At 46.3% G+C, this 6,000-nt stretch overlaps 1 protein-coding gene across 2 annotated transcripts in view; it reads left to right on the top strand.

Moving 5' to 3' along the window:
• Nucleotides 1–3,584: 3,584 nt before the first annotated feature.
• LOC108499014 (calpain-5-like) overlaps nt 3,585–6,000 on the top strand; it is a 54,363-nt gene continuing 51,947 nt past the window's right edge. For both annotated transcript variants that reach the window (XM_017818404.1, XM_017818394.1), the window contains exon 1: nt 3,585–3,778. The gene's annotated coding sequence lies outside the window, so the exon portion shown is untranslated. The remainder of the gene's footprint in view (nt 3,779–6,000) is intronic.

The following is a 6,000-nucleotide window of genomic DNA, read 5'->3' as shown; positions in this document are numbered from 1 at the left end:
ATTTCTCAAGGTTTAGAAATTTTTATGATTGTGGTTAAGGTGGCTGGGGGATAAGTCCTGCCCTGTACACTTCAGCTGCTTTGGCAGCCACGGCCAGGGGTAAAGCACAGCCCCTTCTGTGCCCTGTTACAGTCTTTTTTTAACTTAGTCCTGTGCTGGTTCACTGCCAGCAAACCATCAGGCTGGGACTGATCCCTTACTCCAAGCCCTCCTGTCATCTATGCTTTGGAAGAAAGTATGAAGGAACCTATGATCAAAATCCCAAGATGCAAGAGATGAGTGATCCAGGTTCAAGATGCTGTTGTTGAGCAGAATCAGACCTCAGCTGGATACACAACTCTGAAAGTTTCTGGTGAATCTTGGTTAGCTTTCAGATTCTGCTTCTTGGGCTCTTCTCTGTTCAAAACTGCTTAAATCAGAAAGAGTAGAGTAAACATGTACGATTTAAGTAGAATCTCTGCTGGAAACCACCTAATGTTTTATTAATAAATTGCCCCATGAAGCTGAGTGAATAATAGATGAATGTAGCTCTGGTGGGACACAAGACCTGGCAGTGGACTGCCAGGTGCCAAGGTGATGGGCACATTGCAGGCATCTGTGACAAATAGTCATGAGTGGGACAAAGCCACCTGGACACCTTGCAGTAATGACTCCCTCATAGGCATGAGAACAGCTATTGGAGCAAAGCATCCTGGACCTGACTGAACTGAAACCAAAAAGCCCCTTGATGTGAAGAAGAGCCTGGTATCACATCCTTCTTGTGAAGAGGGTTTCCATAAGAGTAGCTCTCTTGGATCAGGGCTGGGTGGGAAGAGAGGAGCAATTCTTGGTTCTAGATGGCTTGGATGCTGCAGGTGCTGAATGAATAAAACAGGGCACTTTGGACCACAGCCTGGACAAATTCTGCTGCTACCACCAGCTTTGGTTGTTGTCCAGGTTTGTAATGGTCTTGCATGCATCTGCCTTGTTCAGATTTCTGAGCTGAACCAGATGCAAATGGAAAATGTGCCACATTTATCGCTTGCGATGAAGGGTCAAGTTTCTCCCAAAGGAACAGCTTCTTCTCTGATGACTACAGGTCATTTATTCTATTCCCTGTTGCCCAGAGAAACTGTGGCTGCCCCATCCCTGGAAGTGTTCAAGGCCAGGTTGGATGGGGCTTGGAGCAACCTGGGATAGTGAAAGGTGTCTCTGCCCATGGCAGGGGTTGGAGCTAGAGGAGCTTTAAGGTCCCTTACAATCCAAACCATTCCAGGATTCTGTGGTTCTTGCAGCCACAATTAATGCTGATTCCCACTAGCATCCTTTTTTGGGACACCTCTAAACCTCTTCAATAACTCTTCAGAAGTGCTGCCCACTGCCTGGGTAAGCCCTGTGTGTGCTGCTGTCAAACCTGGTGACGGCCCTACGGGAAAGCAGAGCCAGAGGGCACTGCCTGGGACAAAGAAGCCGCTCGATCTCTTTGGCAGCCACGTAACAAACTGCTGGGTTGCAGCACAGAGCTGGGTGCTCTCTGCAGCTGTGAGTGACCCTGCATGGCTGGCACAGGCCGTGTGCTGCAGCCTGGGCTCTGCTCTGGGGTGAGGAGTGGTGCCCGTGGCTGGACTCGAGGGCTGTTGGAGTTGCTGCTGGGTGCAGGGTTGTGCAGACAGCAAAGTGTCCCATGTATGGGAGGGCGTGGATTTATGGAGGTATGGATGGGCTCTGAGCACAAGGTGCTGAACCTACAGACGTGGGGTATACAAGATGTAATGCCTTGTGAAGGAAAAAGTTCTGCTGTTTATCTGCTCTGTGGTGTGTCTTTACACACAGTGACAGCTCTGGGCTCTGCTCTGCCTGATGAGGGTGTGGGATGAGGGAGGTTTGGAAAGCAGCAACTTCAGAGCAGCAGAGAGTGTGGTGGGGCACTGCTCAGGGGATCTTCACAGGCTGTGCAAGAGAGCAGTGGGGAAACCGGGGACACTGGGAAATGCAGCAAAGTCATGGATGTAAACCAGCCTAGAGGAGTGTGTGGTGATGATGATGATGCTCAGGACACCTCCAACAAGGAAGCTAAAGGCTGCAGGGATCATCCAAGGATTTCAGGGGCGATGTTGTAAGGTTAAACTGCCCATAATCAGTGAGATCTTTTTTCACTGTCTGGGTGAGCATGTCCCTGAGTGCTGGGCCATAGCCCCACTGAAATACAAGCTCTGCAGTCACACCAGAGCTGTCTGGTTGCCACTGGTTGCCATCCCTGTGGCTCACCTTGCTGCCTGTCCAAAGGAATTCCTGCTTCTGACAAGACTTCCAGCAAGAGCTCCTCCTCAGCCCAGCAAAATCCATTACAATTCTTGGATTACATCACTTGTATGAAAGAGTTCTTATGGTTTTGTTCCACCTTGGATCAAAGCAAAGGCAGATACTGTGAGAACACATTTTATAAGCTGGGAATATTTATTATCAGCTTGCAGACTGGAATTTTTTTGTACTCATGTGGGGTTTTTCATGTTCTTCCCTCATCTGTGCAAATGAATCACAGCATGTGTGTAATATATAGGGGGGCATCAGTTTTTTATTATGATTTAAACTTCAGTCTACTTACTCAATCAGGAATTGGAAACACGTGGCCTTAGTACATAGGACCTTTTTACTCATGAGATGTTAAAACTGTAGTGGCAGCTTCCAGGGCCTCTCACTCCAAATTTCAATGTGCCTTCAGAAGGAATTGGGGTAAATGAGCAAACAGTCCTGCAGCAAACTTTGCAGTACCGAAATTTATGATGCTACTTAATCATCTTCAGGGTACTTTGTGAATGTAACTCATCCCCTGAGATCCAAATTCCTCTAGGCAAATAAGAGATTTGCTCAATAGCAATGTTTAGGAAAAGGAATGGACCTATTTGGAAACTTATGACTAGTTATGCTAAAATGAAGATTAAATGGAGGAAGCAAATTTGGGGAGAATATTTAAAACTACTGGTATAGATGAAATTTTGTAATGCATTTCGAAATGGTTCCTGTTTAAAAATTGGCCTACATTTACTGAAGTATGAATAAAAGCCACATAATGGTAAAATAAGAGTGTTATTGTCCTCAAATGAGAAAAAATTTCGAGTCAAATTAATCCAGATGTTTAGGATTTACCCAAAAGGAAATTGAAGCTGAGGAAAGAATGGGGAGAAGTTTGTTTTGCCAAAACCATTTCTTACTGAGAATTTCTTTGTGTCCTACATTTTATTTTGCCACAGCACAGAGAAATGTATTATTTTCTGGGCACGAAGCCACCGCCGGGTTCTGCTGCATCTCCTGCCCCATCCAGCTGCATCCCACGAAAGCTGTGTGGGACTCTTCTGGGCGGGTGTGTCGGCAGGGACAGAGGCAGAGGCACTGAGAGTGGTGGCTTTACGCAAGTGAGGAACACTCTGCAGCCTAATAAGGAATGTAACTTTTTTTTTTTTTCGTGATGCACATTAATCTGTTCTGTTTTCCCTACAGAAAAAAAATCCCCCTCCTGCAGCTCTTGCCAAACAGCCTGGCTTCATCTCCTCCTTTAAAAGTTCATTCACAGTTAGAGCCGCAGTCACAGCTCACAGGCAGCTTGTCTGTCAGGAGTGCACAAGGCTCTGCATTTTGGGTCCCTGTGACATCCCTGGAAGGGACATCCCGACACCACCCCCGCCGGAGATGTGACCGTGGTACAGTCCAGAGAATTCCAGGTTAAGGCTTTGGGGGATCAGTGTTTGCAGGAGCCACTCTGGAGTTTGATGTGCCCCGAGCAAGGTCTGACCTCATCCAGGTGAGTGCCAGGGGCAACCTGAAAACTGCCATTCACCAGCTTTGCACCTTTATCACCAGGATGAAAACTCTCTGTGTCAGCAGGAACAGGTGTTTCAGCCAGCACAGTGAGAAAATGATTTTGGTTACTTTTTGATTTTGTTTAATGTACATTTCTTTCAGAAAGTCACATCTCAACTCTATACTAACTCTTAGCTTTATTACAGGATTCATTGCCAAGGCATGGGTGCTCTCCTTTCTTCTGGGATAACCAGTTTCACACTAGTCATCTCTACAGGCATCATTAGCAGTTATTCCAAATAGAGGGGCCAGACTGATAAAATGTGATTTGATCTCTGCTCTTATAATTCCGTTTGCCATACTGTCTCTGGTCTTCCAAAATACTATCAGTTCTCGCTGTGGAGTCTTTCATTGTGAGATTTCTTGGTTGTTTTGTTTCTAGTGAAGGAGAGGTTTTTATACCGTGTCTAAAATAATTGATAAGTGGATATACAAAATAATGGAGTGGTCTGATAAGGAGTTAACCATTAATTTGCAATAAATTTTTTTTTAACTGACTTTTATGAGAAGGCAGAATTCTGTAGAATTCTGAAGAAAGTTGTTTCCTGTGGTTCCAGCACAAAAGCTTGGCTTGAATGAATCAAGTGACAATGCTGTTGACATTTTCTTCAGAGCTTGTTATATATAACTCATCTGGATTAATGGTAATTGTAACAATTGGCATCTACTGTACTAAATTCCTTTTTTTAAAAAAAACCAAACTAGAATTGTACCTCCCTGAGGTAGCTGAAAAAGTGTCTGATCCCGAGGCTATAGTGGAAGCCACTGAAGGTAGGGGTTTTTTTGAAGCGTGCAGTCACCTGTGCACTTTGGAAAATCCCCTCTGCCTTAAAAGTGTGTCCCGTAGCCACTTTGTGTGTTCACTAAAGAGGAAATTTGTATCAGTTTAGCTGAAGGATCAAGCTGTGCTAAGGCTGGATCCTGTGCAACACACACAGGATTCTCTCCTCTCACCAGAGAGACAAAGTGTGACATAAAATGAACGGGTGGCAATTGCTGTCCTGAAACAGAAAGGACCACCCTGAGTACTTGCTCTTGAGACCTGTTGGAAAAGGGGCACATCCTCGTGGTGCTGGTGCACAGTTGTTTGGGAAAGCATTTTAATCTTGCTTGCCAGCTGCAGGTAGATGTGCTGGTGTTGGTCTGTAGTGCCACGTGTTCATCCTGTACCATCACCCCGCTGCTCCTGGGGACAGAGACCCTCACAGTCCGGATGTGCAGAGGGTTTTGAACTTCTGAATGCTGGCCAAGACCTAGCAAGAGACTTAAACATCTGCACTGGTGACAGAGACAAAACACTGGGGCCTTGAGGATGAGATAGAGTGTAAAAAAATTGTCTCAAGCTACTGCTTAATGTCTAAACTGTGAAGTGCATCATGGGCTTGTAGCTCGTGGACTTTGGGTGCCCTTAACTTAGTGCATGATCAGCAGAACAGAGCTGGTGGCTGCCAAACAAGTTTGTGCCTCTGGCTGAGCCCCTCAGGGTCTTGGTGCAAGAGACCTTCCAGCAGTTTATTTGTCATGTGTGGACAGGACCAGGAGCCACACAAAACACAGTTGTGGAAACGCAGTTTGGCTGAAGGCAGTGGGGCAGCATGTGCTGTTTTTTGAGAGCAGAAGCCTCTGTCTGGGAGCACTGGCCGAGCAGTAACTGTGTGTTTGGTGTGGGCAGAGACCTGTGGGGCTCCCCTCTGGGGACCAACGTGGGCAGGGTGCATAGCAGGGGAAGGTGAGCCTGGTCCTTGTGGCATTCAGTTGAATTGAAGGAAAGGAGCCACGGGGTTTTTATCTCTGTTTGCAATGATCTCTAAGAATTTCAGCATTTAGTTGAAGGTTTCACCCAGAAACCAATCAGGTGGAGGAAGAAGCCTGCTCTGCTGCTAACTCCACTCCTTTTTAAGTCTTCGCCTTTGCCCAAGGGGAGAGAGAAAATGTCAAAAAGCTGTTTCACATTGGGATAAACTCTTACAGGAAAGGCAAGGAGGGGAGAGAGGGAGTCAAGCCAGTGTTTACCCTCTCTGAGTGCATTCTGCCAGGACTTTGAGTAGTTTTGACCACTCAGCAGTGTACCACTTAGCAATCACAGGCGTGTTGATTTTGCTCAGTTCTCAAGCTGTAAGGATCCCACACGCCCCTGACCATCAGCTCTACAAATCTGCTCAC

Source organism: Lepidothrix coronata, unplaced genomic scaffold, assembly GCF_001604755.1.
Source record: "Lepidothrix coronata isolate B3197 unplaced genomic scaffold, Lepidothrix_coronata-1.0 Scaffold2, whole genome shotgun sequence".
In the NCBI taxonomy this organism is placed as follows: domain Eukaryota; kingdom Metazoa; phylum Chordata; class Aves; order Passeriformes; family Pipridae; genus Lepidothrix; species Lepidothrix coronata.
The sequence above is the reverse complement of the archived record's forward strand: the minus strand, read 5'-3'. Positions and strand labels throughout refer to the sequence as shown.